The 13,775-nt window shown below is 51.9% G+C and overlaps 1 protein-coding gene across 1 annotated transcript in view; it reads left to right on the top strand.

Moving 5' to 3' along the window:
- INPP5D (inositol polyphosphate-5-phosphatase D) overlaps nucleotides 1–13,775 on the top strand; it is a 122,009-nt gene that overhangs the window by 34,267 nt on the left and 73,967 nt on the right. The gene's annotated exons all lie outside the window — the stretch shown is intronic.

Below are 13,775 nucleotides of genomic sequence, written 5' to 3'. Positions count from 1 at the left end.
GGACACAGAGATCTCTAAACTGAAAACTACAGAAGAACCCATCCTATGCATTGTGAAAATCATGACTTCCCTGGCCTGCCCTCAGTCACCTGACCCTCTCCTCTTCGCTCTACCCGCCAGCACCCCCACCCCCCACCCCCGCCGCCCCAGCTCGTCAGCACCCGAGGTTGCTCTCTCACTCCGAGTTCCCCTCCTCCTCAGGATGAGGCTGGGATTTTGTAGAAGCAGGTATAGCTGCGTGCCCCTCCTCTGCCTTGGGCTTCGGTCCCATGATGGAGGGTGCCTTGATCACTTCCTCAGAGCAGCAGGAGCCTGCAAACGGTGACTTTCGGTTCCTCTGCAGAGCACGATGTTTACCCCGGGCTGCCCGTCCACTCCTGTCTGCCTAAACTCAGCCTCTTCCCCGTAGAGGTCCGGGGCGAGCCTGGCTGGGGAACCAGAGACTCACAGTTGTCCCCACATCTTGACAACAGAACACTTTGCTCCTGTCCCTTTTCAGCTTCCCGTAGTTTCCACAATCCCACCTACCCATCAAGACAGGCTGGAAGCTTCCTGTTTTGATCTGGGCCATTGCCATTTTTAGGGCAAAAATGTTTTTCCTCACTGAACAGTATCTCCCTCCGTGTTCCCCTCGATGAATAATTAACCATCTTGTGTCAACGATACAGTCGTGCACCACACAACGATGTTTTGGTCAACTATGGACCTCATATATGATGGTGGTCCCATAAGGTTAGTACCATAGAGCCTAGGTGTGCAGTAAGCTTTACCATCTAGGTTTGTGTAAATACACTCTACAGTGTTCGCACAACAACGAAATCACCTAATGGCACATTTCCCAGATTTATCCCCATCATTAAGCAATGCATGACTGTATTTTCTCCTGATCCAGTGTTGCTTCTAGAGACTGGGGCCATGCAGAGGGAAATGGAAGTGTGTACATGAGGCCAGGCTTCTAAGAATTGCATGGATGATTCTGCCAAAGTGGTAAATGTTGCTGGGCTTCATCAGTGGCAGACATTGACAGCCAGTTCTCCAGGGAAGACAGCAAGGCCCTGACGTACGGTGTTTGCCCATTGCCGTGGTGTAAATCCTCTCACCTTGGCTCCCAGCAGAGCGGCCACATTTAACAACCAGCTCTTGGGGTTCCGGGAAGATGGAGCCAGCACAAATTGGCACCAGCTGGCGTGAGCCAGCAGCAGCACACGAGGGGCCCGTGTATCATCAGCTCCCACCTGCTAGTGCCCTGGGGGCATCTGTGTGCCCCTGCAACCGTCCGTGTCTGTATTAAAGACTCCTGTGGCTCGTTAGGGGTCAGACGATCAAGAATCAGTTCTGCTTTACTTTAAGCCCTTTTAACCTCAACTTTAAGCTTATTTATAAGTTACTTTAATTCAATTTTACCCGTTCCTTTTCATCACATTTGGGGAAGATATTTTTTCCACCTAACTCTTCTACTTAATTTTCCACTCCTTAATTGACTCATCTGAAAAATAGAAGTTGATGATATCTTAGCATATTCAACACGTAGCTAGGCTCTCCATGGTGATAACAGCTCTTACTGTGAGCCGTGCCCTGGACTCATATGAACTCATTTAAACACCTGGCTGACTAAATCTTAGAAGCTTCATTCATGGACAAGGAAATTGGCTTAGGCTTGGATAGTGAAATACCACACTTGAGGTCACCCAACTAGTTGGTGGTGGGGCTAAGATTTGAATTGGTGGCTGACACGGTGTTTTAAAAATTAGTTGCAGGCATTAAAAAATTTGAGCTTTCATCTAAGAATCTAGATTTTTACCTTCTCTTGAATATTTTGAAATCCTGGCAACTCTAGTCCCATGTGACCCCATGGGGATATAACTGGAGCTAAGTGGAAGCTGATGCCTTTAAAGGGACATTTCTCCAATGTGTCACAGTCCCCACTTCTCCCTAGTGTCTCACACCCTGCCTATTTCAATGTGCCAGGCTTCAGATTTTCTGCTTGTACTTACGGGCCACACTGCTTTGTGTCTAAATATTACTTCCGCTTGCCCACACCTTCCTCCCCACTTGACCAAGAAGAAACTGAGACAGAAGATTTTTGTAATTAATTCAGGTCAAATCAGAGAGGCCACCATTGAACTGAGAACTCATCTTTCACAATCAGACTACATGATCAAAACCACAGCACATGCTCACTGTAAAGCAATGTCTTTATACTGTTTTAATCCCTTCTATCCCCATACTGCACTTGGCTCCCCCTCCCTTTAATAGGCAACCATTTGAGTGGGTGTCTTTTTATTTGACTACGTTCTTACAAAATGTGTATTGTTGCGTTGTGTGCGTCCATTTTTCATTTACTCAAGTGATATCATAGCTTGCATTCTGTTTTCTACTTTTTTCACCCAAGGGTCTTTTGCAAGATCCTACCATGTTGCAACATACACGTCAAATCTTTTCTTCTGGCTGCAGCATAACACCCCACGTGCTCCTTGACCACACTCTACCTTGTCCACTCTCCCAATGATGGGCACCCAGTTTCCCTGCGGATCTCTGCCAGCATGAACGAACCTATGATGACCATCCTATAGGTGGTTATTGTAAGCCCTGAGGCGTACGTCCAGGGGTGAAATTGCTGGGTCATAGAATATACCTATATTTAATTTGTCTAAATTGTGTGGGATTGTTCTCCAGATTGGCTTCACCCGTCTACACTCCCAGGATTCTTTACACAATACAGATGTGGAGGGAGGAATGGAGGGAGAGAGGGCGTTTGAATATATAAGATCCATTAGTAAACAAAGTCCTTTAGACGGAGTTCAAAACAGGCTTTCCTTGTACCAAAGGTACCAGAACACACAGGCAGGGAAACTGGAAGACGGCAACCTTTCAGAGGCCAGGAGCACAGAGCTTAGAGCCAGGGACCTGAGGCTGGGGTTCAAGTCCTGGGGCTGCCACTTACAGGGCAAGTCATTTGGCCCTTCAGAGCCTCAGTTTCTTCACCTGTTCCAAGATGGGAAGACCAAGAGAAACTTAAGTAAGGTTGTTTGGATACTGAAAAAAATAGTCAAACTTTCATTCATTCATTCTCAACTCTGGGGTAAATATGTGATGCATTTTGTCACTTAAACGCCAAGTTTCCAAGTGTGGCCAACCTCACTTAGGGCATCCTATATCCCCTCGAGCTGGCTCGGGGAGTCACAGGACCAGAGGCCCAGCTACAGAGTAGGGTTTTGCATGGTCCGTGCAGAAGGCAGGGTGGGAAAGAGGAGGCAGGGAGCAGGGAGGGTGGTGGTGGTCCTCATGAGCAGCCACATTTGGGGGGAGGAGGGAGAGGAAGAAGAAGCTGGGCCCTCACGTCTGATCAATTGCTCCATAAAGTGGGGGTCCAGACCGTTTGCTGTTTGGGGCTTGGGTTGAGGGATGAGGGTAAATCCTCGCATCGCCTGTTGAGAGAGGGCTCAACATGGACCAACGAAGGATTGATTTGGGGAGCTGACTGTCATAGGTCAAATTATTCCAGAAGCAGACCCTGAGAGTGGGTACCAGTATTTCACTAAAGAGAGGCTCCCAGGAGAAGCCCGCAAGAGAGTAGGGGGTGCAGGACAGAGAAGGGGAGAAGCCAAGCAAAGGTGCAATTTGGGGTGAAGCCTAAGGGAGCTCTGGAGTGTAAATTACACCTCGGGGCTTGTCCTGCATCGAAGCAAAGAGCTGGGCTTTTGCACACACACTCCAGGTGTGCACTGGCTACTTGGATGGGCACAGGGAACATAGAACTCTCCATTTTCTCCAGGATCTCCATATAAGTGAGGTGACTCCAGCACCCAAGGGGAAGCATCTGAGGTTGCAGGTTCAATCCTTCAGAAGCAAAGCACAGAGCTGCTAGAAGAGAGGAGGATGGGAGCATAGAGCAGGAGAGGGATCCTGGGAGAATTGGGCAGGGCACCAACAGCGTGCCATAAGGACCTAATAACTGTGATTAGAAACCACAAATTTATATGAACACCATCCTTGGCACAAGCTCCTCCCTCTTCCTGCCGTGACATTTCCCTCTCTTGTTGCCTGGACCACTCCTACCCATCCTTGGCATCTCAGCTTAAGTGTTGGTCCTCTGGAAAATAATTCCCTGACCCACCAAGCTGAGTCCCCTTGTAACACCCTCCCGGAGCACGGTCTTCTCCTCACACCCTCTGCACCTTGTAATTATTTACTTAACTGTTTACTGTACCATGTCTTGCTTCTCTGCTAGACTGCGGGCAAGGCCTGGGTCTGGGTTTGTCCCTGCTGGAAGCCCACAGTGAGCCCTGGGGTGGGGAGGGGGGTGCGTGGCAAGAGGTTGGTCAATGTGTGGGGGCTGTGGTGGCTGGTCTGATGGGCCGCCCTGCTCAGGCGCAGGGGGTGGACTGGGCAGCTGATCCTGGCTAGTGGCTTGGACACTCAGGGCCTGCAGATGTACAGGGAGTGCAGGGTGCCGTGCAGACAGGAGCTCTGATGGCCACAGTGGGGTTCAGGCTCATCAGAAAGATGGTGGGCCCAGAGGGTCCTGAAGGCCTGCTCAGAGGACAAGATCAAAGGGTGGTGGCCTCTGGGATGCTGGAGAGCTGATGTGGTGGAAATGAGGGCATGGAACTTGAAGGTGTGTCCCTTTGATGGGTCCTGGTGACAAAACAAGTTGTGTGACATTGGACAAGTCACCTCATCTCTTGGAGCTTCAGCTTTCTCGTGGGTAAATGGAGATAATCATGTCATGAAGTTTCAATAAGAGGAAGACTCTCAGGAGAAGTTCATTCTTCCCTTCAAATGTGTATTTGTCAGTGTTTGCTGCATAACAAGTGCTCAAAAATCTTCATAGTTTATAACAACAAACATTTCTCTTCCTCTCCTGGGTCTGAGGCTCAGCTGTGCTTGCGGGATCTAGGCCGGGCTCTCCTGGGCTCAGCAGGACTGGACTGGACTGGACTCCAGATTTTTGGTTGGGTCCAGGTCTGCTCCTCATGTCTTTATTCTCAGCCCATGCTGAAGGGCCAGAGGCTCCCTGGGGCATGTCTTCTCATGTCAGATCACAGGACCTAGGAGGGGCAAGCAGAAACCCACAAGCCCGGTAAGCCCTGAGCTTGAAACTGGTGCTTTTGCCCATAATCCATTGGTTGATGCAAGTTGCATGGCCATGCCCAACATCAGTGGGGCAAAGACGTAAATTCTTCACACTCTGCAAGATGTTGCAAGGTGCCAGGATGAAGGGTGTGGCCACAAGATTCAATGGCAGGGAGGGCCCTCTGCCCCAGCCCCCCTTCCTTGTCATCCAGGCTTCTGTTTACACGAGCTCTTGGAAAAAGCTTGGAAACAATTTCCATAGTTATCTGACAACCTCCCTGTGATGCTGGGTGTGATGGATAGTTTCTAGCTGTCAACTGTGACTCTACTGACAGAAGACCCATCCTCTCCCCAGATTGGGGGGTCCTCCATCTAAACACCCAGATCATGTGCTGGCAGACAGAGCATTGTCATCCCCTGCCCCTCGCTCCAGCTGTGGTGACACCAACAGAGACCTCAGACGATGCCTCTCAGAGCTGTCATTTCAGTACCAGCCAGAGGTGTAAATTTCCCAGACCTCCCGCCTGCAGCTCTTTTGATGTGAGCAGTTCAAAGCACTTCACAGGCCCCTCAAGTCTGCGAGGAGAGCAAGCAACTTGACTCCCACTGCACAGATATCAGAGACTGAAAGGCAGAGATTTGGGGCTTCATGATCTCAACATCCCAATGGGGATCCCAGCTCAGAGGCGACAGAGTGGAACAAGCCTCTGTGAGTGCCCAGTATGGGAGATGACCTGGCATCCGGGGGTTTCCCCAGTGGGAGAAGGCAGGAGGCAGGGCTGCAAGCCTCTGGCTCTGCTGGTGGGGGAGGAGGGGACACCCAGCCTGGGGAGGAGTGGCCACAGGATGCAGGGACTGAGAAGTAGAGAGGTGGGGATGACAAGCCCAAGGAAGGAGCATGGGTTGAGAAATGGGGACATCAGCTCTGAGAATCAAGGGTGGGGTGTGGATTTAGGAGCGATTACAGAGACTGGCAGGCGAACAGAGCCCATCCCGAGCCGTTCTGTTCTGGGAAGTCTGCCCAAAATAAGGCAAGAGAAAAGCTGAAGAACCTTCTTTGGGATGTGCGGGCTGGTTGGAACAAGGCGGATGGGAGACTCCAGCCTGCTGGCTGGGCGTAAGACAGAGCCCACTCCTGCCAGTGCCAGGCCTACTGGACCCGGGCAAACAGGGCCAATAGGCAGCCTGGTGCCCGCCAGGGAGCTGGGGATGAGCACGGTTGGGCTGGAGCCAATGTCCCACTGCCACAGCTGGCGGGTGGGGCTGGGACAGGCTTGGCACTCAGTTTCCACTTTTATTCCTTTAAGCTTCTTGCCTCCTCCCAGAGCTGCCGCATCACCCTCTTCCCCACATACGAGACTCTAAATAAGCCTGGTGTTGGCTTTCACACTTTCCAAGCCCTCAGACATGTGGCTTTGGGGACTCTGCCTTGGGGCAAGCCAGTGGAGACAGGACAGAGCCCACAGATTGCAAGTGCCAGCCTCGCCGCCTCCACCCCCACCCCCACCGCCCACCACAGCGCAGAGGCCAGGCCTGCTGCCACCCGGGATACGAGCTTCTCCCACGTACCGGGTTTCACACCACCCAGCCCACCCACTGAGCCGCTGCAGGCTTGAGTCTGCCTGCCCGAGAATCTCTAACCACCTGGTTCCACCCCGAGCTGGCAGCTCCCTGTGTCTGGTACCCTCCCTCCTGTCTAGCTAGAAAGCCTGTGGGTCCCCACCCACCGCCTCCTATCTTCTTTCTTATCTTGAAACGTCCCCCTGGGTGCTGCTCTTCTGACAACACCTCTGACCACCCAGGCAAGTTGCTCAACATATCTGAGTCTCAGTTTCCTTGTCTGTAGCATGGAGCTGTGGCACCCACCTGTGATGTTAGATACAATATAAAGTAGATAACATACCTAACACCGCTGGCCCAGTTCCAGTTTCTTCCATTTTGGGGAAGAGCCAGAGAGCTCTCAGAGGGACCTCCTCTGCCCCTGGCACAGGACACATGGTGGGGAACAGTGTTCTTGCCACCGTGACCTGTCCTTTGTCCTGAGTAGCTGATACACAGTACTGTTCACTGTTGCAAGACAAGACCTGAGGAAAGATGAACAAGACCCCACTCCCCGGGACCCAAAGAGCTCACGTCCCACCTGCACCAGCCCCCTTTTCCCTCACCTCCCTAGTGCCATTTACAGCTCACAGCCTTCCAGCCCCATGAGGCCACAACACCAGGCCATTCACGAGACATGGCAGCTCCAGCAACCTGCAGCCTGCCTACCAGAAAATGACCCCCTCAAAGGTCCCATGAATAGTTCTAAGACACTCTGGAGGACCCCTAAATGTGCCCTCTGCTGGCCGGCCACCTGCAGGCACCACACAGAATACTGTTCCCTTCTCCTGTGTCAGCTCCTGCTCGTGCGGGCTGTGGCGGCAGGACACTTGAAGCTTCGTGTGGCCCCTGTGCACCACGAGAACGCCAGGGTTCCTGTGCCGGCCTGGGGCTCCGTACCAGGGGCCAAAAGCCCCATCTACCAGTCCGCCAGGGTCTGCTTCCCCCAAATTCTATGCCATCAGTCTCCATCTCTCTCTCATCCACCCCAGAAGCTAAACCAAGTGCCTGGGTCCTGGGAGAGAACAGAAGCTGTGTCCACATCTACCCCAGGCCCCTGCTCTTCCTCCTCCTCCAGCCTCCCATCTCTCCCACTCACAAAATAAAACCCGCCCTGCTCACCGATGCATGGGACCTTTCCAGGAACCCAGCTCCGCCACGCCCAATGCCCAGTGCACCTGGATGTCCAGCCCCAGCCCACAAAACCCGCTGCCCCTCCCCTCTGGTCAGTCCCAAGAACGCACACATCAGCCCAGAGGCTGCGTCCGCCATGTGTCTTGTTGTGGGGCCGTGGCCACCACCTCACCTCCACCCACTCGTGCTGAGGGACTCTCTGTGATTGTCTTTCTATTCTTGATACGTTAGTATTATTACGATTATCTGACGTTGAAGATGTTTCTAAGATGTAATTTTTGTACAGAAACCTCCAGAAGTATATAGGCCAGGAATGTTTTTGTACATTTAAAAAAAAAATCTGACACTTTTAGACAACATGCCTTTTAAACCCCACTCCCTTGTGTGTTTCTGTGTGTGTGTGTGTGTGTGTGTGTGTTCTTGCGTGCATGTTAATTAAATGAGCGGGGTTACATAAGCTAATTTTTAAAAATCTTTTTTATTACACTCAAAAAAGTGTTTACATGTAACCACCATCCAGATTAAGATATAGATCATTTCCAAACTGTTTTTTTCTTTTTCACTATTTATTTTGAAAATAATTGCAGACATATAAAAGTTTTAAAAAGAGTGGAAAGAATTCCTGTGCACCTTTCACTCACTTTCCCCAATGTACATTTTAGCCTTGGAAGTTTATCATTCTCTCTCTCTCATATTATTATTATTATTCTGAATTATTGGAGAGTAAGTTGCTGGCAATGCCCCATTAACCTTAAAGATGTGTTTTCCCTAAAGATGAGTCCTCTCCCCTACATAACCACAGTTCAATCGTCAAAATCAGGAAATTAACATTGATGAAATAGTATCATCTAATCTTTAGATCCCATTTAAAATTATCCAGTTGTCTTAGCCATGCCCTTTATAGCAATACGTAACTGTTATATTTATATATTCTACTTATAATCTCCGCCTCTGGACCAGCTGGTGGGTGGGGTGGGGGCACTATGTGTTAGTTACATGTAATTACCACATCCCTGTACTGGGCACAGTTCCTCGTCTTTCATGACCTTGGCATCTTTGAAGAGAATAGGCTAGTAATTTTGTAGGCCTTGCCTTGATTTGGGGTTTTCGGGTGTTTCCACTTGACTGGGTCCAGGCGCTGCATTTCCGACACGGGTACCACAGAGGCACTGCTGTGCTCTCCGCGTTCATCTCAGGAGACGCATGATGTCGTTTTGTCCCGTTACTCGCGAAGTCAACCTTGTCACTGGGTTAAGGTGGTGTCTGCCAGGTGTCCTCGTTGTTAAGTTCCCATTTTTCCCTTTTAAATTATTAACTATTCTGTGGGGAGATGCTTTGAGACTATCTAGATGTCCCGTCCCTCCTCAGTCTCTCACCCACTAGTTTCAGCATCTTTAGCATCCGTTGATTCTTGCCTGAATCAGTTGCTGAAAGGTGACTTTTCCCATCACTCGTTAGACAGTTATTAATCGGCATTCTACCGTGAGAAAGAGCTTTCCTTTCTCACTTATTTATATCAGTACAGACTCATGAGTTCCTATTTTATTCAATGAATTGTAATTATTTTTATTATTCATTTTGATGCTGAAATTGTGCCAGATGGTCCTTTCAACTGTCCTTTCAGTTGTCTCCTGGTTCCTGGATCTTTTTGACAAATGCTTGTCATTTTTTGAGCTTTTCCTTACCTTCTGGGTAATGGATGTTCCAGGCCCACCTTACACCTTTCCCGCCCCAGCCCTAGAACCATCCGTCTCTCCAAGGAGCCTGGTTCTCTTTAGTGGAGGGTTGTATTTCAATGTGCTCGTTGCAACTGGGGTGTTGTTGCTTCTAGGTTCTCTCGGAAGACAGAGCAGTGAAATGTGTGTGTACACACCTACACACTCACACATGCATCGGTGTTTACCTATAGGTGGTAAAAACCCTGAGTTCCCACCGATGCCTCCCCTTCCGATGCGACACTGCAGACCGAGTTCATTCTAGCCTAGCTCCTCTCTCTGACAGTGAGAAACTGGCTCCCATTTCTCCATATATTTCATCCTTTGCTCGTTTCCCTGTGTGTAGCCAGTCTCTGCTGCCTCCTGCCCCAGCCAGGCCAGCTGCTAAGGCCCTGACCACTTCCTTGTTCCAGCTGCATCCTCTGCCTGCCGACCACCTCTGTGGCCCCAGCCCCGAAGCCCTGCTGGCTCCTGGCCACTTCAAGGAAGAGAAGGGGAAGGAAACAAACGGATAAATATATTTTAAAGAAAAGAGGAGAAGGGTGGGGAAGCAGAAGAGCTGACTTTTCAGGAGACACATCCTGGGGCCCATTCTCAGCCATATGGCTGGAGAGGGATTTCTGGATCTGAAGCTGGCCTCCAGATCTTCCCAAACCTGTCTGCGCTGGCCTCTCCCATCTCACTAACCGGCACTGACATCAACCAGGTCCCTAAAGCTGGAGATCTGGGGTGAGCTCCCTGGCCCCCTGTCTCTCACAAGCAGCTCTCTGGCTGTTCCAGCTCCGTCCAGCCCCTCTCCCTCCACTGCACCTCCACAGGTCAAGCCTCGGGGCGGGAGGAGGGGGGAGGTGCTGGGGTCCCCAGCTTCCACTCCTGCCCCATACAATAGTCCATGATGTTTTTTAAAATGTAAATCTTATCAAGTTTCTCACTCTCACACACACACACACACACAAGCTTTTAAAAACCTTTAGCGGCTCCAAATCACTCTTAGAACAAAATCCAAACTCTGCAGGACCCAAAAGTCCTGAGAGACCCACTGTCTGGTCTCTCCGTCTCTCCCTTCTTCACCTACGTTGAGGTCTGCAATTCTTAGGAAGAGGTTTGCGGGAGAGGAGCTGGTTAAAGAGGGAGAACAGTCCTGAGGGCAGAAGGGAAACCAAGGAAGGCATGTCTGGGGCTGGCAGAGACCGGAGAGGGCAGAGCAGGGCTAGGAGGAGGTGGGTCCCAGCGACAATGAGAGGTGGACAGGACGGGGCGTGCAGCCCCTGCCAACCTGATCTGTGAGTGGAGGAAATGCTTCAGAGCTGTCAGGGATGGGAGGGACTGTTCCAGAACACAGAGGCTGGGCCTGGACAGCCAAATTCCATGCTCACTCTGCATCGGTGTGGTGCCTCCAGGGATGTGGAAACCCTGGGCCTGGGCTGAATCCAGCTCTGCACACTTCCTCCACAGCCTCCACGGGCCCAGGGTCTCGTCACCAGGAAAATAGAAATAATAATGCCCCCAGCCATCCCTCACCCCTCCCTGCCATTCTCTTCATGGCAGCCAAATGGTACTGTCACCCTGCTTAAGACCTTTTAGTGACTTTCTCCTTGAACTTGAAAGAAATGCTTTGCTGCAGTGGGATAGCGAGCAGACTTTTTTCTCCCCTCTCTTTAACACTTTCCCATCATCTGTAAAATTTCCAGAACGATTGTATGCGCTCTTTCCTTTGTAGGGAAGGCTGGCAGAGCCGCAAGGGCATGCCCTGCAGCAGTGTCCTCCCGGAGCCCCTCGGCTGCCCCTCGGCTGCCTGTGCCAGCTTCCTCCCGTGTCCCTAGCCTTGTTTCAGTTCCCCGTTTAGACAGAGCAGACAGTGCTGAAGTTCAAGTTACCCCTTGGGAAAGTTCAGCCTTCCAGTGCTCCCCCTTCCTCTGAAGAGCATCTGAAAGTGAGAGCCTCAGAACCATTTCTGGAAACACATCTCGCAGGGTGCACAGCCCTGGGCCTCCAACAGACCGGACATTCAGCTGTCCCTTGTTTTAAAGATCCTGCTGGCTGTCCCTCCCCAAACCCTGGGACTCAGGGCCACCCTCCCCCTCACTCTGTACCTTCTCTGGGAGTTTGGTACCCGGGTGAGCTCAGGCGCCAGGTGATGGGGTGAAGGGGCCCCTCCCTGAAAGGCCCAGCTTGGCATTCCACATCCGTTTCCTTCTATGACTTTTCAATGCTGGGGTCTGTTTTACGCGATGTGCACGTCTCGCCAAACAGTGTGTGTGTGGGGGGGGGGGGGCTGTCATTATGCCTGCAAGGGGTTTGGGGGACTATGACAGGCTGGCTGAGCCAAGCAGGGTCCCTTTCCCACAAGGACTTACAAGCTTGTGGGGAAGCAGACACAGCTGGGCTTTGTAGGGAGCTGTCTAGAGGGGCTCACAGAAATGGTCATGCTGGAAAGTGCCTGGAACTTTCCATAACCTGGAGATTTTAATGACAGACTGGAGAAGAGATAGGTATTTTGTTTCACAATCTGAACTAACTCCTACCACGTGTTTTTCTGCATGACTTTCGGTGATGGAGATAAGTTCATGTCCATTCTGTTGACACCACAAACCCCGAAGGGTCGTCTGCTCTGTGCGTACACACCATTAAGTGAATAGACTAACAATGTAGGAAATGCTGCTCTTTGCTTTCACAAAATCAAGCTGTCTGTCGTGTGCTCTAGGTATGTGCCAAAGAGAGAAGGAATTCCTTCCTGGTTGGGGGAGAGTTGCCACGGAGCAGAAATCCAGTCACCCATGGGCACCCCCCCGGGGAACGTCTGTGATGAGCAAGGCTCCCGTTCGCAGCCCCCCCCCCCCCCACCAATGTGGGGCTTCAGGATTTCCTTCTCTGTTTCAAAATGACTTGATAAATCTCTTCAGGAAGGCAGCTGCTGCGGAATGAGGAACGAAGTCTGGAGGCCTCCACCATTAAGCATGGAGGGCAGCCCCCCTTCCCCGGAAGTGTGGCCAGTCCCCCTCCTGCTGGGAGCCTGGCCAAGGCACGCAGAACACACGGGCCTGGCTGTCCCACCTGTCCCACAGGCGTCCCGTCACCCTGGACCTGATGTACTGTGTGTCTTCTGTTCCAGCCCAGATTCACCCGCTCCCTGGCCCCAGGTTTGCAGTTGGGTGGCAGATGGGAGGCACAGCCAGGAGATGGGAGGTCCCAGGGGTCGGCTCTGCAGAAGGCCACAGCTCTTGCCTGCCAGCCCTCTCCGAGATCCTGCCTGCCGCCCCCATGGGGGGTAATTGCTTTGGTAGCTGCGAGGTGCTGCCTTCCTCTTACATCCCTACATCCCGTCCGCTAAATTCTCCCAAATCCCCCAGTTTAACTTGACACCCGCTTCCTGCCAGGACCTGACTGATACACATGACAACCTTCTTCTCGACATTTGACATTTTATTGTTGAAAAGGCTCCACCTGGGGGGATCAGGTCGGGGCTGGGGAGAGGGGGTACTCCTCCTGCTGCCTCCCCTGCCCCCCCATTTCTCTTCATCCCCTATCCCAGGCCCACACAGGGTCCTCTCGGGCCATCCTTCCTCCTGGCCTAAACGCACAACTGTCATCCTGACCCAGTGCAGCAGGTCCATCCATCACTATCGCCAAACAGCTCCGATTGGCAGGCCATACGGTGCCATCGGAGGATACAACAGTAAGCAGAGCCGGCCCCTGACTATGGATGCACAGTCAGGCAGATATAGACTTGACCAGGCCCCCATCCCCACAAGAACCCAGTGCTCCTGCCGGCCCACGGTCAATGCACTGTCCACTGACTCCTGACTCAGCTTTGACTCGGCCCAGATACGGCTGCCCTGTGCACAGACCCACCCCCTCGCCGGCCACACTGCCCTGCCCTCTTGGCCGTCCTGCCTTGACAGGGGACCTTTCTAGGTCCAGCTTAGGAATGAGGGCACTGCGGCTGGGCTGTTCCCTTCTGCCCTGTGCATATGGAGCCCCCCACGGCTGTCTAGACTATACGCCCCACCCCCACCCCTACCCAACCCCCCCCACCCCAGTCTGGATCAGCTAAGGAGCTTCCATAGCCCTGGGCACTCTGACCTTTTCCTGTTCCTGTTCCTGTTCTAGAATGTGCTTTGAACATAAGTTCTCAAAGGAGTCTCTATGAAACCCTTTGCATTTCAGTGCCAGGAGCAAAGACTGATGAGGACACCCTCTGGGGAACAGTTCCTCCAAGGAGACCATAACTCTGGCTAGTGGGCGCCCTGC

The sequence above is a fragment of the Equus asinus genome, chromosome 19, assembly GCF_041296235.1.
Source record: "Equus asinus isolate D_3611 breed Donkey chromosome 19, EquAss-T2T_v2, whole genome shotgun sequence".
Lineage (NCBI taxonomy): Eukaryota > Metazoa > Chordata > Mammalia > Perissodactyla > Equidae > Equus > Equus asinus.
The sequence above is the reverse complement of the archived record's forward strand: the minus strand, read 5'-3'. Positions and strand labels throughout refer to the sequence as shown.